A 24,736-nucleotide genomic window follows, 5' to 3' on the forward strand; every position below is an offset into this window, starting at 1 on the left:
TACTGCACAAAGAATTAGAAATGAAAAAGCTTTGTGCACGATGGGCGCGATTGCTACCATCGATCAAAAACGCATGCGAAAAGACATTTTGCAGCAGTGTTTGTCGATGCTTAAGCGCAATCTACAAAACTTTTGGCGTCGACCGTAGACAAGACTTGGATCCATAATTATACACCCGAGTCAAAATAGCAGTCGAAGCAGTGGACAGCGCCTGGTGAATGTGCGCCGAAGAAGGCGAAGACTGTTTTGTCGGCCGGGAAGATAATGGTCACTGTTTTTTGGGATTCCTAAGGAATCATCTTCTTTGAATACTTACAGAAGGGTCAAACAGTCACAGCATATTATTCTACACTTGTGAATCGTTTGTACGAAGAGCTACAAATGAAACGGCCGAGATTGGCGCGCAAAAAAGTCATCTTTCACCATGATAATGCTCCGGCTCATACCTCCACAGTCGCAATGGCAAAATTGCATGAATTAAGATTCAAATTACTGTCCCATCCACCCTATTCTCCTGATTTAGCCCCTTGTGACTTCTTTCTATTCCCAAACCTCAAGATCTAATTCGGAGAAAAGAAATTTTCGTCCGATGAAGAGGTGGTCATCGCTGCTGTGGATGCGTATTTTGAAGGCCTCGAGACTTCCTACTTTTCCGAAGGGATCAAAAAATTGGAACACTGCTGAACTAAGTGTGTAGAGCTCCAAGGAGACTACGTCGAAAAGTGAAAAAGAATTTTCCGGAAAATGATTTTATTGCTTTTTTTACCTGACTTATCGAACAACCCTCGTAAACGAATGCGATCGATATGTGCATTTACCTGAACGCGTCCCATCGGCGGCGACACCACCAGGAAGATCCTCATTGCGGCCTTGAGGAAGTCATCCTGATTGCGATTTGTCGTCTCTTGCAAAGCGGCTTCGGATATGCTGGAGTTGTTCTGGGAGATCTTACGGCGCACCTTGCGCCTTATGCTGCCAACTAGCTTCCGCCAATCCTGTCCGGTACCGCTACCGGACGCGGTACCGACACTATCTCCGCTCCCGTGATTGGCCACCGCCGCATCCTGCTGGCCGATCACTGACGACGCAGACAATGATTTCTTCGAGGGGCTTAGATCACGGCTGGACCGTCGGCTCAGAGTACCGCGACCACCAAGGGGAGTCCCAGATGCGGACACCGTGGTGCTATTGGTTCCCACGACTGGCTGTTGCCCAGTTGCGGGAACGCAATCACTGCTGGGACTCGTATTGCTTTCTTCACCACCTTTGGCCCGCTTTCACCGCCGCCGCCGCCGCTGCCGTGTGAGACAATCGAACCGATCGTTCCGTTCCACCGCCGATACTAAATCGATGTACAAAACCGCGTATGAAGCCGCTCTTACGCGCCGTCGGGCCCTTTTTTTTGTTCGCTCGGAACCACTCTCTGGCTTAATTAAATACTTTTTATTAGATTTAATTGCACATTGTTTAAGATTGCCGACAACTCAATTCTCACGATCAATCTTCCCTTTGTTTTCTATCTTCTTTATTTTTATTGCAGTCTTTTTATTGAGGAAAGCAACAGCCGAGTGGTAATTTTTTTCCGATGCTTTCACACTGTGCAACTTTTACGGGTGCGCCTTTCCTGCGATTTTCAGCCGCTCTGCTGCCTCGTCGTAAATTTTACAACTCTTGCCAACCTTCGCTAGCAAGAAAAATACAGAACTGACACACATACACGCGCGCGCGGTGTGTGTGTGTGTGTGTGTGTGTGTGTGTGTGTGTGTGTGTGTGTATACCGCTCCTTGAGATGCGTCAGTGTCTCGTGCTATTCGTACACTTCCCTCTATACTTGCTGCATCGATTAAGTTTTCAACTGCTGCTTCTGACCAAGTTTCTGCCCGATAAACCGTCAAGTTTTTTAATGCTTTTATTCCCAGTTACTTCGGGACGCATTTCCCGAGTCGTTCGTTATAATGAATTACAACATTTTTTTTAAGTTGTGCGCTAAGAATGCTTCACTTTCCGTCGTAGCGTATAACGATTGAATCGATTATGCCACAATAATGCATCGCTTCGCAATAACCCGATTCCTAGTCTCTCGTTGCGAATAAATAAATTGAGTTCTACAGATGCGGTAATTTAATTTCTTACTAGTGTAGACAACAGTATGCTTTTAAATCAAAGTCTTCAATCTTGGGCTCATGTGCGAGATCCAATCTACTTGCAGTAGCTTATGATCACTCACAACTGAAAAACAATAGATCAGAAATGTGTCAAGTACAAGTTGTTTCTTCGCAACAAATTTATTCGTTCGCGAAAATCGACGACATTCGAAGAATTCCGTATCTCTCTCATATTTATTTCTATAAGATGTCACGTTTTGCATTGCATACTAAGAATCACAAATCGGTTATATGACAAATAATGACACTATCACGATCGCGATTATCACCGAATGAACTTCCAGGAGAAACGTCTCATGTATTTCTATTTGTTATGCAAGATGTCGATAGATATTTGCGAACTCTAGTAGCTTCATTTCTTATTTTTATTCTCTTTATTTAGTATCTTTATAATTAATATTTACAATTAAACTAATAATAATTAAAAAAATTAAAAATTATTTTATTGATAAAATAACTACGTGTAGTATGATAAATTATTGCAAAATTTCAGTCACTTTCGCTTTTTCCGAGACTGGAAAAAGCTAAAATATCGTTATACAGAAAATTCCATCTAACATTCCATCTCTATTCGCTTTACGATTTCATGAATTCGCCTCACGTTAATCTCAGCAAAATCTACTTAGAAACGTACAGAAATCAATGAGAGTTTCGCTGCTGATGGTAGTCCGCTCGGGTATGCCAGATTACGAGGTATGCATAACGTTACCGAAAGTTCGAAAGCCAGATCCGGATTAATGGTTTTTTATTTCTGTCCGCGATCATACAATCCTATTCCCTCCACGCATAGAGGTTGACATGCAAATCAAACGGCTGCAACTTTAATTACAATTTCCTCATAGAGTTTGTAACATGGTTCAGCCTACAGATGGTAAGAATAGTGGAAGAAATCTGTGCTCGTCGGATCTGAGATCGAAAGATCGCGCGAAAGCATAATGATTGACAGCCAGTGTGAACCTCCGTGTAAGGATCACCCAACGGATGCGAAAAAAATCTTGCCTGAGTCTGCTAATGGCGGGAATCAGGCCAAGGGCATTCGCGTATCAAAAAGATCTGCCAAGATGGCAGGAGGATGGGAGGAGTGTTGTTATCCTTCGAGGAATCGATCGGTGTCGTTTCAAGGCTTGCCGCCGGGAAAATAATATGCCGCGATCCTTCGGGCGGCTTTTGCAGCGAGAAGTCGATCGAACATTTCACTAGCAATTATCATTCGCTCCTCGCAATGATCGCGTGATAACTCTCGATTATCCGCTCGTTTCTTCTCGATTACTCTCTCCCTCTTCGACTCGCGTTTTCTTCAAAGCATGGAAGCACATTTTTTAATTTCCGATGACGGTCTGATGTAATGTCTAGCATCTGCGTAACCGAATCGATCGTATCTATTAAGGAGATTTATCGTTAACCGGGCGCGCCTGATGCACGAGTAAGTACATAATGAATAAATAAATGTATAAGTAAAACAACAGCGTAGAATCAAGTCTCACAGGGAAAAATTTTAAATCTCAAAATTCATGGAACGAAATATATTTTGTCATGTTACATGAGTAATTCAATTATTAATCTCCTAATTTCCTTTTAAATCTGTATTTGTACTTAAAAAAAAATGCTGGCATTAAATTATATGCAATTAAATATTGTACACAATATTATGTGTACTGTTATTTTATCCTTATATTCGTTTCATGTACCTTTATTTATATATTCAATAAAGTTCAATATAAAAAAAAAATATGAAGCTTGTTAATTGCAAAGCAAATTGAGAAAGTCAATGACAGTCAAAGTATTTTGATATTTATCTCTCTTATTTTTATTGCTAATGAAGACGAAATAATATATAATAGAAACGTACATGTTTCTTTTCTAAATTATTGAAAATAAATTATTTAACATTTATTATTGTTTGTAAATTATTTAAATGTAAATTTGTAATATTTATTGTTGTCTTATCATTATTTATTTATCATTATTTATCATCTTATCATTATTTATTTAAATGGTTCTTAACCATTGATTTTTTCAAAATTTTATATATATGTATATATTATTGGAAATAGATATTAGGTAACTTTAAAATATTTAGTAATATTTTTATTATAATTATGCTAAAATATAATTGATGCTAAAGGGAGAGAAAGGAGAAGAAAGAGAGGGGGGGAAGGGGAGGACAGTTCGGATAGAAATTAGCCAATAAATCTCGTCGATATCGATATTCCTTCATTTTCATAAGACAATGCGGAGAATTCGTGGTGTTGGACACCTCAAAGGATGTTCTAATCTAAAAGACGTTCTGATACCTGAAAGCATTCATAAGGTCAATTGCAAACAGAATTCGATTAAAGGATTTGCAGGAAACTCACGGCGATATCTTGATATTATAGTGACGATGAAATAATACTAAATCATTACAATAGATATAATACGTTTCGGTATAAGACGTCTTCCTAGAATTAATCCTTTCATTTCCAAATCTATTTCTTCTATTTTATATATAATACGTTTCGGTATAAGACGTCTTCCTAGAATTAATCCTTTCATTTCCAAATCTATTTCTTCTATTTTAAGACACAGACTAAATTAAAATAGAATTTTCTTTAACAATAGTTCAAAACTTTCTTTTTCTATAGTCAAATATTGGGTTGTCGGAAAAGTCATGACGCATTTTGTAACAGATGGCGCTAGTTTATTTTTGGAAGTACTAGTCATTCGCATCTATGTTATTGCTATGTCATTTGACAGCTGACTTCTAGCTTCATTCTAAAAAAAAAATTGGTTGAGTTTTGGAGATTTTATAACAAGTTGAAGATGGAAGACTAAACTGGGCATTTTCGCCATATATTACTGTTTTATTTCCGTAAAGGAAAGAACGCGCGTTAAGCTTGTGAAAAGTTGCGTAAAGTTTACGGTGACAAAGCATTGCTTTACAAGAACGTTAGTGCCAACGATGGTTCACGAAATTCCGTGCTGATGATTTTGATCTTAACGACGCTCCTCGGTCAGGGAGGACTACCGAAGTTGATGACGACAAAATAAAGGCATTGATCGAGTCAAACCCACGTTACACGACACGAGAGAGAGCAGAAATATTGAACATCCATCATTCAAGCGTTCACGATCACCTGAAGAAGCTGGGATACGTAAGTAAGCTCGATATTTGGGTTCTTCATGAACTCAAAGAAGTTCATTTGATGAACTTCTTTGCGCGTATGAACATCTGTGATATGCTCATTAAATATGAGGAAAACAATCCTTTTTTGAAGCAACTGATAACTGGTGATGTGAAGTGGATTGTTTACAACAATGTGATGCGCAAACGATCTTGGTCCCGACGTGATGATTCGCCTCAAACGATATTAAAAGCAAACATTTATCAGAGGAAGATTATGCTCTCAGTGTGGCGGGATTTTAAAGGTGTCGTGTTTTTCGAGCTCCTACCAAGGAACTAAACAATCAATTCGAATGCTGTCGATAATTAGACAGTTTGAACGAATCCATCATCCAGAAATGTCCAGAACTCGTTAATCGTAAAGGAATTGTGTTCCATCACAACGCGAGACCACACACAAGTTTGACCACCCGTCAAAAATTATTGGAGCTTGGATGGGATGTATTGCCATACCCACCATACTCGCCTGACCTTGCGCCGTCAGACTTCCACTTGTTTCGCTTTCTTCAAAACTCCTTGCATGATATAACGTTTAATTCACATGAGGCTGTAATCAGTATCTTGTTCAGTTTTTCGCTGATAAAGACAGGTACTTCTATGAACGAGGAATTATGAAACTCACTGAAAAATGGCAAAAGGTTATCGAACAAAACGGGCAATATATCATTGATTGATCTTTGTTCTTTATATAAATAAATGACCTTTGAAAAACATAGAAAAAATACGTCATGACTTTTCCGATAACCTAATACAAAGATTGTATTTCAATATTCGAGGATTAGAAATGTATAAAATTAAATTGGTTTTAAATCTCGTTTAAACTAAAGATAATAATATGTAATAAAGAATCTTCATAATGTAATGGAATCAAGATACAACCATGGTTGGCATTTAGAGCTTTATTATAAAATATTTATTAGGATTTTATAAAGATAAAGCTTTAATATGCTATATATTATGAATATTTTCACTACATTATATTAAATAATAAATAAATTGCATTGTTTACATCTATACCACTATTACTACTCATATTTTAATATTATTAAATATTATTAAACCGCTATAACTGCGCGCGCGCGCGCGTGTGTGTGTGTGTGTGTGTGTGTGTGTGTGTGTGTGTGTGTGTGCGTGTACGCGCGCGCGTGTGTATGTATGTGTGCATACGTGAAGAATATGAAATCTATAATATATTATAAATTTCTATAAATTTCATCAAAATATTCGAAACTATAAACATGTAACTCATTTCATTAAAGTATCAGAGATTGGATAAAATATAATTTTTTGCTTGAGATTATCGGTAATTATTAATAATCTCAGAATTAAAGATTCAAAAATAAATACAATTACGAAAAAATGTTGAAAAGAGAAATAGAAAGAAAAGAAATAAAACGTACTACAAATGCGAAGTAATTTGAAATTCAATCTTTAAAGTGTGATTTTATCGATTATATTTTAGGAGAGAAGAATTCATAAAGGGGGGAAAACTCTTAGTTAGAGAGAGAAAGATGCCACTCATAGGGACTAATTAATCGTGCGAATATTAAATTCGGGTCACCGAGGAAGATTCAGTGGCTGAGTTGCACTGGCTGGCACGATCTATTCTCTATATATAGAATCTAATTGAAGAGCCAAGACATTATGTTGGGAGATTACATCTTCGAAGATTCCCTCTCCCTTCAATATTCTATGAAATAAAGAAACGTCGGTTCTTCGAGAGGCATGTTTGAGAGCATGTATGCTAAAAATCTCATTGCAATGTCGTACCACTTAAATGTTAATAAAAGTAACAATATTTTATGCGTCACTTAGAAAAAAATCTTGTAAAAAAAATTCATTCTTTTCGTTAAATTCATTAAGAAATATAAAATAATAAAAAAGTTTTGTCTTCAATTTTATTTCTCAACAATTATTAAAATTATTATCGCTATTTTCGAAGTAATTACCTCATGTGACTGCATTACATTAAATTCTTCTCACGAAATAACTCAAGTATCAAAGGAGGACATGAGTTAACTCGGAAGAGTTACAATCACGATGCGGCGAGTATCTACGCGAGACAATGTGCAGAATTTGTTGGAAGGACGGCTCAAAGTCCTGCGATGCATCTTGACTCGATAGAATCGATCAGGAATAGAGCTTTCGAAAGCTAAATTAAATGCTCGTCGTAAACGCTCGAGCACCTAATTGCGGAACTCGTGTGAAAAGATATGTACGCATTATGCGGAATTCCGCTCGAGATGACGACGAGTGCAGCGTCTGACATGCATCCGGAATTTCACTATTGCGAGACATCAAGACATGACTTACTTGCGCCAAAGATTCTCAACTGGATTTCGAGAATTCGCGCTCTGACTTTCGCAAACGAGGAAATTCCTACAATATCACAGACTTGCTGTGGGCTTACCATTTACCATCTACCTGCTTCTCTGTTTCGCAGCTCTAACGAGAAAGTGGGTCAGTGTAATAAAGACCGCGAAATAAAATTTGCGCGTAAAACGCATTTTTTAATTAAATAAGTTTACATCACTACTTTCTTTATTTTGTAAACTTATATGTTTTACATTTTATCTTAAAACTATTATTCTCGATTCTTGCGCGGTCTGTTGAACATCAAATTTACGGTAAATTATAATATCATATTTTAAAACAAAATATATTATATTTAGAAATTTCATACGTACAAGACATATGGACATAATTTTTATATGAAGATATAATGTATGAATTAATCTTATTCTTGAATATGTATATAAAATTTCTTAAAAAATATATATATTATAAAATAAATGATGAAAGCCACATAGATTAATAAAGACATAATTATGCAATTAATGATGAGTTCATTTTGATTTTCAATTTAAACATTCCGAAAAATACGAATGTTTTTATCGAATCGATTTTTATCGTTATTTTCATCGTTATTTATCGACATTTACATTATTGAGATCACATTATCACAGCCGGTTTCGATTTAAATAATCTCCATGCGGCAACTCACAGTCTAGATTTTTTTTGCGAGCTATGATGCAACCCACTTCTATCAGTTTGCAATGACGTTTTGCTTTTTCATTCCATTAACTGGTCACGCGGAGAAACAGTTAAAAACCGGAAAAAGAAAACACGGCCTTAAAGAGATGCTTTTTACATGTGAAAAGAACAATCCTTTGATTTCGTCCCTTCCGCGCGAAATCCGCGAGTCATCGTTTGAAATGAAAAGCGGAGCTTCTTGAACACAATAAATTTGGCATTTATCCATTCGCATTTTTCCTCGCGAAGAGGAAAAATCGTGTGATCGTAAGCATGATAAATGATGGATTCTTTGCGACTACTTGTAATAAAATCGGAAGGTGTAGATCTAATTTTAAAAAATCTGATCAAAGAGAGAGAGAGAGAGAGAGAGAGAGAGAGAGAGAGAGACGGATTATTTACCAAAAAAGATCCTTGAAAAATGTCGATAGATAGATCCTACAATAAATAAAAAATCCACTATGTTCCATCAAGAACAATAAAAAACCATTAATACGTAAGTTTCGCAGTATATTCACGAAATATCGTTTAAACGAACGTCCATCACGCGTATGTTGGTGATGAAACGAATGTCAATCTTAATATCATTGAAGAACCTTCTATTGAAAGGCGATCATTAAAACCGCGTTCCCGGCCATGGCGTAGCGCAAACATTTCCCTGCCGTATTGTGGCAAAATGTCATGTGAAATGCCGTGCGCTCCTAAATATTCACTTGACGAAAATTAATTACATTCTCTCGCGCGGATGCAATCCTGGCTTCCAACGCGAGTTTTCGCCCACTACGCAAAAGGACTGAATTTTCCAACGCGGAGAAAAATTATTCGGATATTTTAACTTTTTGCCTCTCGGCTCGCATTTCAATCGGGACGTTTTACAACGTTAATAACAAGAATGTAATTTCCAATAGATAACCAAAGCATATCAAAAATTTGTAAAGAGATATTGATATCAACGAGTTAAACACTCTAATAAAGTAATAAATTTAATTAATCGTTATTTCCTAATACATATACATTTCACACACTCTCTCTCTCTCTCTCTCTCTCTCTCTCTCTCTCTCTCTCTCTTCCTCCTCTTTAAAAACTGAATATATTAGCGAAAAAGATTGCTGGAATATTTCGAGAAGCTCTTTTATACGAAAGGATATTTCCCAAGATTTAATCTCGCACACATTGTTCCGCGTATAATGTCTGGATTTACCCGAGCCATTCGAAATGCTTAAGAATTCAATGGATGAAGAAGAGCTCGACTTGAGACGAACTAGTTGCGTTCTGCGTAGTCTTAAAAAAGTATCCATTAAATCGCCTCGTTCGAGAAAAAGAAAGGGATACGTGACACTCGTCCAGCGAGAATGAGCTGCTTGAACGAGATTCGCCGATGTACTCCGACACGGCGGCCCTTAGCGATCATTAAGGAATGATGCTGAAGACGTTGATCGATTAAGACTCGCGGCGAGAAGGAAGGCGACGAATCTTACGCGACGAGATGCATTCTTCCTCGGATATTATTTTTTTTTCTTTTTTCTTATCGACAACGTTCTCGATATAAAGGGGATCACGGTTCACAATTCACCGAGGTGGAGAACTTCTGACACACAATGAAGAATGAATATATCGATCATGTCAGTGGTGACATTTTCGTCGGAATCGCCTTAATTAATTTTGCATGACCTCCAATGTGCTTTCCTGTGGACTTTATCATGATTATATCATGATGTAATCCGTAATCATCGCAAAACTGATAAGATAGCAACTACCAACGAATTGAGTAGCTTTATCAATAGCGTGCAAGATAAATTAGTATTGAGAATTTGGATCAATACATAAAAAGTAAAATTGTGTAATATTGCTCAAGAAAATGAAAATTGTATTCAGCGATGGCTGCCAAAAATTTACAGTTCAGTATGAATTTTTCTCTCTTCGATGGACAAGCGATTTGACCGTAAGTGCTTTTACCGATTTTCTGAAGAATTTGCGTCTTTCTCGCCCTCTCTGTTCGCAAGATAAATCAACCTTATCGATCATCGCTATCTGAATTTATTCCCAGCTTAAGAAAAAATTTTTCTTACGGAGACGAAGACGCTGATTTTGCAATTAACTTTTTATAGCCGGCAAAATTCCATTTCACGTTCTAAAATGCGGTCTTCCTTTAAGCTTCCTTTCGATCGATAATCGGCACAACTAACGATACATCGGCATCGGTTTAGATTACATGCTCTACTAATATGTCGCATCGAATATCCGTCGAATAATAACGAGAGATTGTCAATTTAACCACGATAAAATGAGGTTGAGTATAATATTAGAATTTATCCATTAGAGAATGGTGTCTGATTTTGATTCCTTGGAATAAGATCCTGTAATATATTTGTAGCTGAAAATGTGAAAATCAGCAATGTAAAAAAAATTAAACTTGGCTCTCACCAATCTGTCTCAGAAATTTGATTAGCATGCTACAGACAAACATATGTATTTTTGATCTTGTATAAAGTTTTATGATTTACATTCGCTTTGTGATTTATGTGATTTTTTTATGGATATGAAAAAATATGTTATCTTGACTCGACTCGAATATTCTTATAAGTACGCCTATCGCTAATTAAAGATTATAAATCTGTAATTTACGCAATAAATTTCAGTACAACAGCTAATAAAGATAGATACATAGATAGAAAGACAATTATTCAAGAACAATCCATTGCAATCTTATTGCGTGATACGAAAATCGGACCATGACCGTCGAACGAGTATCTGTGACATCAACAATGCGAAATCATGTGCAATATTAATCCATTGCATTATATTACTTGATTGCAGCCTTGTCGGCCATCTATGATGCCGATCTTGGAACGATTTACGAGTAAATAGAATAGGAAGCTATATAAAATTAATATGCAATTTAAGTACGGATAACATAGATGATCTTCGACGAGCCCATTTCCTTGGAAAATTTGTACGCGAAATCCCAAGACTTTCGCGATGCCTGCGCAATCTATTTCCAACCAGCTGAGACAACCAGCTGTTTTCTCCTTTCGTTCGATCTAATCTAGTGTACGCTAAATCACGGCATTTCTCGTATGAGAGTTCATGAAATATTATATTATATTATATTATATTTTTCGCATCACTTCTTCGAAATACTAGAACTTTTATCGATTTGCGTTCCAAACAAGTGTAATTTCAAAACACTTTATAACAATTTCATGGAAATATTAACAAGATAAGATATTAAATTTAACAAAAATATATTGCTGATTCTAAAATAATATACAAATAATTGTTAGATAAAAAAAGAAAGAGAGATAAAACTTCTAAATTTGTTATTTCTCGCGCTGCATATTTATTTCAAAATGAACATTTCAGAATTGCAAAAGTATTTGCGACATGATTTCGCAATATCGCGATATCTGAGACGTCTTTTAAAATATAAAATGCATTCTCGAGGTGCTTTAATGTTAAATGAAACGCGCGAATATACTTGACAAAATGGAATATTTTCCGCAATAGCAATGATCAAATGGTGAAATAGCGGGAAACGATATGGGTGAATGTAAGATCGCATGATCCATCTGCGCGTCGACACGCCTTGGCGCGTTTGGTGAATCATTACACGCGGGAATTGTGCAAACACATAACCCGTGAGAATGAGACGGAGATACGAGCAGTTCCAGGAACACGTTCGTGCGAATGACACAAGATAGATATAACGTGGTATGGATGCGTAAATGCATCGGTATCTGACAACGTTCGATGGGACATTCTTCCGCGGAATGTCATTGAATATCGCGAATTTCAACTTGAAATTGCACAGAAATTGCACAGAATTGCACGGCAAACGCAATGAAACGCGCCAAAGATTCTGAAACAAATTATATATTCGCTATTACTATTAATCAATATTGTAATTAATATTACATTAATATTACAATCACATCGCATCGCAATAACAAGCCTCTGATTGTGAACAATATATTCATTCCGCTCCTTCTTTGCGTACGTTTTTTCTAAGAATTGTGGAGCATCAGTCATTACGCTCACAACAGAAGCGTGAGATGTATCATAGGGCGACAGAGAGAATCGAAATGGCGGTATACGCAATGACCACATTGAACGCGGCGCCGGCGGATAATGGAGAGACGATATATGGACAGGAATGGGCATTGAATGCTCAGGGCGGCGTAAATCAGTTTTCGATAAAGCGAAATGAAACGATGTATACAGGCAGTTACCGCGCAAGAATGCAATGCCATAATTGAACGTTCGCACTTAGATAATAAACAAAGTGAGTAAATGAGTTACTCTGATACCTGATACGGTCCTGTCAATTGGATTCAACGTAACGCCTTGCAAAGATTTCTCTAAGCGTCATTCGGAATCAGCACGATTGTAATTATATTTTTAGAACCTCCATAAATCTCTCCAAATAATTCTTTAATCCATCTTTATTAGATCAGTCGAAATATTCAATCGTTCACGAGAAATAATTTGGATTACAAAGGTTTGCATGTTTCATATTTACGGCACGACATTTTTTATTTGACTTACACTCTTATATCACTAGCAAGTTCTCACATTTGAGAAAAACTCTCTGGTAAAGGTATGATAACTGCCACAGGAAAGAAACAGAATTGTCGAAAACATATCGTAAATTTCCGCCAATATTATCTCAGGCATCTGCTTTGGATAAAAGAAAAGGAAAGCTCGTTTGAAATATGAAATGTAAAATAAGTGATATGTACCCAAAATTTGCTCAATTCCAACCGGAGGGAAGCCGTTTAGATTAATGAAATACAGCTACATGCGCGCAGCTCAAAATGTAGCAATTTCGTACACTGCGAAAACCTTCAACTCGGTATTATTTCAATACCGTTAGAAATAGTCGGGCGCACGATAGATGTTTGACACGCAACCTCGTTGCAGCGATACAGATACTCAATATATCACTTCGTTCCCGAGCGACGACAATCGCAAGATCATTTGTTCCCGAAAGCGAGTCTCTCGGGCCACGATCGGTACACGAGAGGCGTGCTATCTGCGAGAAATTTTCCATCCGGAAAGATCGATCGAAAACGCTGATATTTTCCAACGAGACGGAAATTACGAGCAACGACGTCGTCGGACGTGACTTCTCGTTTCATGTGAAAGCGGAGGAAAAGGATAATAGAAAGATCGAATCTTGTAATTGTCGATCGTGCCGACAGCTGTGCACGCTCGGCGAAGCGTCGTCGCGGATTCGCAGTTCCATAATGCCGCGCGCTCAAATCGTCGTGAAATTGTCAGTCAGGATCAGGCGGGACCAACGAGCAACGTACTCAAATCTAATTGCTTTGCCAAACGGTACCAAGCGAATTCGAGACCAAATGCAACTGTCAGCGCGGCCCCGCGTGCCGACGTTAAAGCGAAACGAACGCCGGGCCGGATCGATAGCGAGTTCGATCGAAGCGAGCGACGGCGTTGTTTCACCATCGCAGAAACTGTTAATTTATGCAGCAGTCTTGCCTTACGCAGTCTTTCTTTGCCCGCCGATCTAAATTGTTGCCGTCCAGACATAAACGTTAGATACAAATAGATACACGCATGATACTTTACATTGCAAATCTTGTCAACAGTTTCAGGCTTGTAATGTCTCTCTCTTGTCTCTCTCTTCAAGAAAATTTATGTAAACATTTAAAAAATTACTATGATAACGTTTATGAAATTAAAAGTTTGTGAGAATTTCAGTATTTATCGAAAATTATTCCAACCAACAAGTTGTTCGTGTATTTACGCGACATTTTCGAATGATACGACATAGTATGCCGATTTCCTTCAAAAGGAAAAGTCGACAAATACAAACTCTATTTATAATAATGTTAAAATGAAAGTAATTTAATTAATATTAACACAATGAAATTTTAGGCTCGATTTTGCTGAAATATCATATTGAAACGTTACATCCGTGCGGTGATTAAGAGCAGTGGAAAAAAAAATCTAATTGTCGATCCGAATGAAATCCGACGATCAAAGCTTAACCGCGCGCATTTACGCGTAATCCGCCATCGAAAAAGTCAACTAAATGTATAGAAATAACACAAGCGAATATTTACAGATTAAATATCGTTATGCAAGAATTAAATTTATATCGATGTTACATCCACTTTCTCTCTTTCTCCTGCTGTAACCTTCTTTTTTGATACTTTTTGAATTCGCAACATCTACGAAACACCTATTTGCAATCCGGCAAACGATTCAATTATCATCGACGCTGTGAGCCATATCAATTTTGCGATTTAAACTTTTCGGCGCGCCGAAATCGGGAACAAACCCTCGCAATTGCGTGTATACAATGTGCATCCTGGAATTATTTTTTTTCTACAGCTATTATTCCAAGATAAAAAAAGACAACGCCATGCGAGACAAAATATTGGCCATCATGAAGGACACATCATGAAGGATTACATTTTATCAGATCTTTTGCCCTATTTTTCTGCTAAATCCATAAAAAATATGGAATTAAACTCTCACATATGTCCAGTAGACGTTTACGAAATATCTCATTTATTTTGTGAATAAGAAATCATACATTTATTTAATTTCTGTGTCAATGTTTTGAATAAGCTATATATTTACGTTTGTGCTTTGAACATGAGCGATAAAATTTTTAAATATTTCTCTCTCTCTCTCTCTCTCTCTCTTTCTATTTTTAATAAATATGAAAATAATGAACGTTGTATTTAATATGTATGTCAACCAGGATGTGTGCTCTAACGTCGACGGTTTATAAATAACATATTAATAACTTATAATTTTTTACTAACTGACTAAATAGCATGTTAATAGCTTCTAATTGCTGTCCAGTGATTATATTGGCTATTTATAAGAAATATTTGTCATAAAATGATGCTATAATTATTTATTATAAAATGCTAGCTTTTCATAAAAAGTACCGACAGTAAAAAATTTATAAAAATATTAGTGAATATAAAATGTACGTAGACAAAATATTTATATCAATGTTATCAAGTCAGAATGAGTTTCATTGAAAAGTTTCTATTCAAATTACATAAAAACGATATTTTCCGCAAAATCAACAATGGATACGCAATTTTCCGAGAATTTAAAGAGATATAATTGGAATTTTTCCTAGCATCTAAAATTTGTTTTATTAAAATGAAGCCTCTACAATATCTCTATAATACATAATAAACAATATAATATTTTTTATTATTCGCTCATTTCTCAATAATTATCAATCGCTCGTTATCTTCCCTTTAAATATAAGAGACTTGCTTTTCGGCATTATCAGGCGCGCTCGTGTAAACGTAAACGAGAAATTACCTTCGATTTTCATCGACGATGACATTCTGGCAGTGAAGCGATCTCTGGTTTCGCCCAATAATTTTCTGGCAACGGGACTTTCTTCCGAAAGCTCGCTTTTATATTTTCCCGAGCTATTCAATTCTTATTCTCGAAATAACTCACGCATTTTCATGAACGGTATTCCGTGTCGTCGTTTGTCCTTTAGCTTTTATTCCCTACGTTGGCTTTTCTTCCGCGTGATCGATTCGATTTTCGATCGTGTCTCCCATACCCAAGGATTATTCCGTCATATTTTACAGATGGAAATTGAATAGACCGTCCAACAATTTTTGACTACGAAGATCTTGCTTGATTAATTTTCTTTAAATTTCAATTAAAATCTCTTTCTCTTTATCAACTCTCTTTTTCTCTTTATCCGAACAGAAAGAGTCTTTCTAAAATATCGCTTGCACTTTCAATTCTGAATCGATTCACTCGATAAATATGGCGTTCTATAGCGATTTCCGTTTTTTTTTCGATTTTATCCTCTCTCTCTCTCTCTCTCTCTCTCTCTCTCTCTCTCTCTCTCTCTCTCTCTCGTCTCGCGATTGCTCCGCAGATTTCGTTTCGCTTTACACGGGGGCGAGGGCGGCGTCGATCCTACCGATGTTAGGTCGCGCGTCACACTGAGGGGAGAATCCGATGGGAGAGCGCAACTCTCCTCGGCCGATATTTCGAACGCAGTCACCTACCCCGCCGGCCGGTCGACTTCACGACGAGGGAATGCGCGAGCGCCGCTGAAACCTCACCCCTTCATTCGAGTGAGTGCAAGGCGTTCACCAAGGACGACACGTCGCGCCCGTGTGAGCGCATCGCGCGCATTTACCATTTATCACTAGGATCTAGGTCTCTCGCAAATCGAAACGAAACTCTTTGGTAGACAGAACGACGCCTATCTGTTTACCGGAATCCAATTCTTTTTTCCTGCAATATTTTTCTATTTTCTACGCTTCCACTTTCCGTTATATGAAAGAGCGTATATACAATCTCCGTCAAAAAATTCATAAAAATTTACTTCAATTTTTTTCGAACAGTAAATTAAACCTTTATTAGGTTACATGAAAACTGACTACTTCGAATCAATGTTCTCTAACTTATATTATTTTTGGTCACAGCAACTTTTCGTTACAGTAACTTTTTTCCCATATTTCCCATATTATAAAATAAAGAACTTCTTTTACAGTTTCGTTCTCAATTGCAATCCAATTTCGCACGCGTACTTGCTATGGAACAATATTTATCATACGAAAGATTTTTCTCATATTTTATTGCTTTAACAGGGAAAAGGAAAGAGAAGGGGGGAAGGAGAGGAAGGCAATTGAAACTTGCAATCGTAACGAAACGTCGCATAGCTCGATTTATATATCGTTTGAAAAAAGATATCTATGTAAAATGGTCTGAAGAAATTAATATCCATCGACGCCTCTTTCATATGAATATCACATGACTCATTCCTTTCAGCTTATTCCTCTATTTTTCGCATTACGACAAAAAAGGATGACGCAAAGTGAAACCGTTTATCGGGGGACCGTTTATTGCAGGATACTGCGTTTTATAAAACGTAATGTTACATCGTGTCATATAACATTACAATCGTAGTTCCGGCGTGTTTCTCTCACTATCTCAATTTGACATCAAAGCACCGCCAGTGGCTTTGGTTAACATCGACCAGTATCCGTCGACTCTTATCCGTCTACGGTCCGTATAATCCATTCTCGTTACCATGGCGGTAACGCTACGAATATATACGCGTTGGAGCTACGTTGTAATCCTTTGTCTGTGCTTGACAAGTACGATAATACGACAGTGAAGTCGATAGGGCTTTAACAGTAATTTTTATAAAAGAAATCGGAAGCAAGCTTAATCGGAATAATTATCTCGACCTCAAAATAAATGCAGTTTACAACAACATTTCACAAATTTGTTATAATATTTGTAATAATGTTTAAATAATTTTTTGATGACCAATTTCTCAAACGAGTACAGTATTATTAACAAAATATTTCGTTTCAAGACATTTAAAAAAGTTAAATTAAAACTGTGAATAATTTGGTAAAAATATGAGTATAATTTTATTCTAGATAGGCAAATTGATAAAATGTGTATTTCATCAGTCCGAGTAAGCAATATGGCGAAATTATGCAACATCGAACGCACTGGTCGGATTATATACATACCTGCATTTCGAAATTTTTATCCTCTTATGTCTCGACAAATCGCATTCAATTCACTTGCTCGACCAGAACAAGTTCACGCGAGAAATACATATTTGCTTTTATCGCAAGCATTGTCAAGTATTGTACATGCCGGTGGCGAAACGCAAAGCGCAAAACGCAATTATGTTCTACCTCACTTGAATGGCAACTTGATTCGAGTGACCAGAGAGAACTATGTATAATCCTACGTGTTGGAGTTCGTATAAAGAGGTAAATGTAGTTGTTCCTCGTCTAAAGAAGCGGCGAAGAGTTATGCAAGAATTTTGCTTTATTCTATTTATCTACTGATGATCTAAGAACAAAAATAATACTTGCAAAATCACGCTTTTGAGACCATTTCGAATGAATCTCGTAGTTCAAGTTAATATTAAAAAAACACACAAACGAATATTAATTTGAATATTTTTCTTTTTTCACATTTCTATTTCTATTTCTATATTGAAACAAAAAAAGAGATAAAATAAAACGGATTTTTATGCTTTGCCACTTTTTATTCTACATTACTTACAGTTTCACACGAACAATATTGTTTTTTTTTTAGGTACATTACACTTAACAAAATAAAATATTTTGTATTTAATTAAGATAATTAACACTGGTTATAAACTGCGATGCTAATTTCATGGCTCCTCGACAAAGTCTTTCGAGTTCTAAACAGCCACGTCAAATGTGAAGTCTGAATGCGGTTCCAAGTGCAAAATTTCTTTATGATACGGCTGAAAAGAAGGAATCCCTCTAAGAGAAAGTTTGTGCATCGATAACCATAAACTTTGCACCGTTTCTCCGACAGTGACCTAGATTAATTTTATGGTATGAGAATATTCCAAATTTTGAAATCTTTTATTCGGCATAACATAAATAAAGTTTAACATAAAATCAATATTCCGAGTCGGAAACATTGTCTTGTATAAATCATTAAAAAATTGTACGTAATATAATATTAGCAAATAAGTAATTAGGCTTTAAAAATGGCAACAACAACAAAATCAATACATCGTTAACTCAGATAATAATCTCGGTCATTCAAGAGATAATATAAAAAAAAAAATTATATGACGGATTTTTTTCGTCGAGACATGCTCCTCAAAAGAAGCTTTTGTTAAATCATAGCTTTATGGTACGTCACTTTGATACAGTTTGAGATAGAGCCATCTGCTTATTACGAAGAAAATAGCCATTTTTGAAAAGATTTCTCAAACGCAGGATCTCCATTATTCCGTTCTTTCGCAGAACAGAAAATCTCCAAGTAATCTCTGAATAATAAATTAAAAAAATAAAATTGTTGAAGTCTGGCTTTGATATAGTTCATTTAGAAATATTAAAAAAAAATTGTAATTAATTAAAACTTTTCAGCATTTTTATATGAAAATTTCTGATTCTATTTTCTAATTGATCTTTAGGATCTAGTCTTGTCCAAAAGTATTAAGCATCTATATTTTTTTCATTTATCTGGAATTTTTTTTTCTATATCATTTCCTCCCTTCTTGACGATGTAAGCTAAAATAATAAAATATCTATCTATTATTTTTTATTAGCTATCGGAATTATACATGAAACGGAGCGCATCCCTCCGCTCTATTCCCATTTCGACTTTTCCCCCGACCGACCATCTGTCGGGAACCGCCGAACACCAGGAGTGCGGAGTGCGGCAGTGATCGTAGAAAGGTGTTTACTGTTTTTTTAATCTTATACTAGTTCGTGAACTCTGAAAATTCGGAGTAGTAGCATGGGAATATCGCGAATCCACGAATGTTTTCGTGGTATTCCCCCCGCGCCGCACCACGCGCCGCGCCGCCGAGCGCTAACGCGCCCCGCACCGCACTATGCGCCGTATCGCCGAGCGTATATGCTCCCCGCGCCGCACCGACACCGCGCCACGAACGCAAGCGAGCGCCCCGCACCGCGCCACGACCGCGTCTGTAAGCGGCGAAACTATCCCCATTCCGCATACCGATACCTCACCGCTGAACTCCTTTCCTACTCCTAGTCCCCATCCCCGCTCCGATCCTTTATCTTTCCAAAAAACCAATTAGACAGATTCCCTTTTTCCGCTCCTATGGAGGGAGATGCTATCCCTGAGATCGACCAATCCGACCGATCCGACCGAATAATACCGATTTCAGGTATAAAAAGGCATCGCTTTCCACAGAAAATCACCCTGATTTCCACTTTTGAGAGCCCGTCTTGATACAGCAAGCATCCGAATTCGATTCTGATGAAAGCCTGAAACTTATTGGGGCTCTTCTCAACGCGCCAAATATGCTTGGTCAGACCGAACCGTCTCCGAATCCTTTCACGGCAAGCCGAGAATTGCTGAGGACTCCCCAGCGCACCGAGTTCGTTCGATCCGGTTCCGCTGCCACCGAATTCCGCTGCTGAGTATCAGGACTCTCCCCGACAGCATAACAGCATATCCGTCCGACCGATTCCGAGTACTGGGATACACTCTAGTCGGCCGAGTACGCTCGGCAATCCGAAAAATCTTCCTCTAGGACTGGGACACGCCTCAGCCGGCCGAGTACGCTCGGCAATCCATGAACTCGCAACTCCATCCGCGAGAACAGAGAGAACGGGCCCACCCGTTCTCTGTGACGCGAGTGGTTGCAAATCCTCATGTGGTGATATTCCATCCTCGCGATTAAATCCGCCGTCGAAGTTATAATTCCGGACGCGCGATTTAAAGGTACGCGGTGATTCGCAAAAACACGTGCGTTGCCGCCGCACACTCCACGCGTCACCGAATCACGCGCAGCGAGCTCAGTATCGCGTCGATCGTCAAGGCGATACCTTATTGTAGGAAATATACGTAAACACGCGCCGAACGCTGTTCTGTCCAGCTGATCATGGCCAGTAATCAAATACGCTTAATTTGCGATTTATTATGTTCAATATCGTCTTCTGTAATTTCCACCCAACATTATTTATTTGTTTTCTAATAAACTATTGTTGAATTTTAATTACGCGTACCCTATAAATCTAACTCCGTTTCCAACGTGCTCGCTTCCCCACCTGGCCACCGCGCTGACTGCTATCCGCGTGGGAACGCGAGACCGTTTTATACATAAGTTTAAAGAGTTCTTGAAATAAAGGATAATTTATAGTAAATAAAACAATACAAGTAAAAGAATATCACATAATTGAAAAAGATATAAATGTTTGATATAAAAATAAGCTAAAAGACCAAGGCTATACATTATTAAATATTATACGATAGTTGTGTGATGTTATAATACGCATTAATAATTTCTAGTTTTGTAATATCTTTCTTTATTTACAATTACTAAAATAAAGAAAGGCATAATAAAAATTTGACACAATAGGAACAATAATTACGAAGAGATACCTAAAATTTTTTGTTTATTGAAAAATAATTTTCTTTATCTTTGTTAATTAAATATATTTCTCTATTTGTTTCAAAATATGCGTCTAATTCTTTAAGCATTAAAGCATTTTGTGCATTTTGTACATTGAAAAATTCTGCATTGCTTGCTATTCAAGATATTTCCGCGTGAACTCAGCCATGGTTTGATCGCGGAGCGACGTGAATATCTTCAGATGATTACAACCGCACGGTGAATGACAATGCTAGAATGAGCGAATCGAGCATCTGTCACTCGAGTCGAATAATTATAGCAACAATGTTACAGATGTCTATATCATATAGTAATACTGTATCTGTAAAACATACTCGGATTTCAATTCTTAGACAATTTTATAATTAAATTTGAAATAAAAGACATACCAGAATAAAGATAAATGTAGAAACGTCAAAGCAATTAAGTTTGTAGAATGTTAACTTTTTTTGCTATATTTTATTATCTAAGTCCTTTTTTAGCTACAAAAAAATTATATTTCTTACTATAATTATCTCAGTGATTATAATTATTATTTTATTAATATCAAAATATATATTTGAATAATATATTTGAATTAAAAAATAATATATTTGATTTAAAATATAATTATAAAATATTATAAAATAATAAAATGTAATTTGATTAAAATATAATATATTTGAATTAAAAAATAATTATATGGCCATAAATAAATGTACATCATGTTGAAGAAATTCCTTGATGTATTACGCCTCGTTATTTAAATAATGCTCTAATGACGTAAACGCCAAGAAATTCTATAAATGATTTGATTTTACGAATGCACAATACAAATAGATCTTAGCAGAAAGGCACGTACTGCAAACGCTCCTTTCAGATGGCTTCATCATCGTCTTTTCTAACATTGACAGCGAGCACTGAAGACGAAGCAATAATTGTCAATCCGGGATGAGTTGAAAAAACCGACTTTGTAACATCATTTAACTAAGCCGCCCAGTATACAACAGTAACGACATCGCATTATGCAAACGATTCAACAAACATTTATGTGTGCGGTTAAAGCTTCTTAACGGCCGGTGGTTAGAAAAGGGATTTGCACAAGTTGCATCTTTCTTATATCTGCATCGCAACCACGAATCGAACTTTCAGTGCTTTTAACGTGTTCGATCGCAGCAATTGTAACACAACAATAGCGACGATACAATCGAGGAAGAGAAACAGAGAGAAAAAAGTTAAGCCCTAATTCTTTATCGGTGATCGTGATGGAACGGTAAGAAGTCATACGTCGTTGTTATGAGTCGTTCGCGTGATCGACGAAAAAAAAAAAGAAGAAACTTTATCGGGGTGAAACATTAAGAATGCTTAAATTTATGCCGCTATTAGACGGGATTAGAAGATACGACGAAATCGCGATAAATCCTCCTTTCCTTCCTGCACTTCGCCCACGGTGATTCGATTTAACGTTAACGACCGAGGAAACCGACCACGGTCTGACAGTGCTGATCGATCGCGTTCAGTGGTTCGGCCGCGCCGCGGATCGGACGCGTGAGTGATCGCGGTCGACGCAAAGGCCATTACCGACACGCAGTGGTTACGGTCGATGCGCGATCCGCCGCAAGGAATTGACGTAAGAGCCAACGTGACCTTTCTTCGCGTCGTCCCGCTCATCGACGTGCTGTTTGAGTCCTCGATCGTCATTTCCCCTCTCGATCAATCACTTCGCGTTTTTTCTCTTGTTTCATTCCGTCCTCGTTGCGGAGGATCTTCTATATGAGATGCGCGATTAAATATCTCGTTCTAGAAAGAACGAAAAACAAAAAGAGCGAAAAACGAAACGCTATATTTTTGTGATATTTCGTATTTCTTACTATATCTTTAAGATTCTTCAACTTCCTCCAGGAATATATTAGTACTTTCGAGAAAATTATTCGTTCTTCGAATACTTGTCATTTTCTTGTCATGTCCTTTTCGAATTTTCATTTCAAAAGATAAAATAACGAATTCCCCGACATCGACAAAGCACAATAATTTAATCGAATTGCACGGCGACGGAATGTTAACACCAAAAAAGAGGAGCCAGATGATGAATGGCGAAGTTACCCGGCCAATAAAATTACAGGGAGGGGAGGCACGATTGCAGCGCTCGGAGAGCAGATAAAAAACATTTTCGGATGACACTTCTATTACGGGAGCACGAGAAATCCTCCGTCCTCGTGGACATTGCTAGGGAGGACAGGAAGCGAAGGGAGGAAAGGAAAGAAGAAACCGTCATGAAGAAGCGAAAGGTAGCAGAAGTGGATCCTCGGGAGAGACGCAGCGGACTTGAGAGCAGCGAAAGCTTTAAGCGAAGCTACAATGAAAAATCTGCATATGTAAATCTGCGTGTGTAAATCTATGTATCTCTATTAGGAAAAATACTAATTGAATATTCCACTCAACGTGGAGTAGAAAATTACAATAATCATGAACGAACGACGACGAATAGTAACAAATGATACATTTTAGAGAGCAATTTGTTCGAATGCTCGGATCATTTATAAATAAATTCGTCACTGCGCGGGAGTTGCCGGTATGCTTTCTGCGGTTTTCTTATTTCCTCTCTTTTTTCATCAAACCGCAATGCTCTCGGTCTTTCTTCCTCCCTTCCGCTGCCGGCAGTAAATCTCGCGGCATTCGTCTATCGCTCCGAGTCCGAGGTTGTGAAATTTTCGCTTTATCTCCCGGACATCAACTCGACCATGTGCTTTAGAATGTCTCGTTCGAATGCGCATGGGATCTCGCGTAAATGTGAAGAAGCGGAGTATGAGGAGTTAACGCGATCTTTGCTTATGCTCGGTTTATACATCGATTTTTGTTTGTACATCGAATTTTGATCAATCGATACTCTGATAATAGACTAATCGCGATGATGACTAATTAAGATGAATATTATTTTCAATTAGAGAGACAATATTTTCAATTCGAATACGTAAAGTTGACTTTAATAATCACGAAATTCGGCCCACTCGAATTAAATGATTTAATAATTAGAATAATCTGATAAGCTTACTGACACTGATGGGTGTTGCATAATTTCAATCATGAAAGCTCTTAACTCTTGTACTACATGTTCTTGAATAATAACTGTATCCGCTATTTTGGAAACGAATTCTCTTTAACGGAAAAATATCAAGTATCAATAACATGCTAATCGCAAGGATAAGTAAAGTTTCTATTGATGTTATTTAAACACAGCCTAAACATGCACGTGTGATAAATATGCAAATATTGTATATAAATTACATATTTTTGCAAAAAAGTGTATTATTCGATATACAACTCATGAATATTAATTATATATATTTACAGTTTGAAAAAGAAAAAACAATCTTTTTAATAAAATTAATGATTTATCTTTTTAATAAAATTAATGATAAGTTTAATAAAGTCATACGAGTTGTTTTTTATAGCGAGCACAGCTGACTGATCACTTTTATTAAAGCATCG

At 37.0% G+C, this 24,736-nt stretch overlaps 1 protein-coding gene and 1 long non-coding RNA gene across 8 annotated transcripts in view; both read right to left on the reverse strand.

Moving 5' to 3' along the window:
• The window catches only part of LOC105431055 (uncharacterized), a 180,365-nt gene that overhangs the window by 135,127 nt on the left and 20,502 nt on the right, over positions 1–24,736 (reverse strand). The window lies entirely within an intron of this gene.
• Positions 1,980–20,923, reverse strand: LOC148937051 (uncharacterized). Its single transcript, XR_016138730.1, has 2 exons — positions 15,679–20,923; positions 1,980–3,521 (listed from the first exon to the last, which is right to left on the reverse strand). It is a non-coding gene; the product is annotated as an uncharacterized LOC148937051 (long non-coding RNA).

This window comes from Pogonomyrmex barbatus, unplaced genomic scaffold, assembly GCF_055798465.1.
Source record: "Pogonomyrmex barbatus isolate J1 unplaced genomic scaffold, ASM5579846v1 scaffold17, whole genome shotgun sequence".
Lineage (NCBI taxonomy): Eukaryota > Metazoa > Arthropoda > Insecta > Hymenoptera > Formicidae > Pogonomyrmex > Pogonomyrmex barbatus.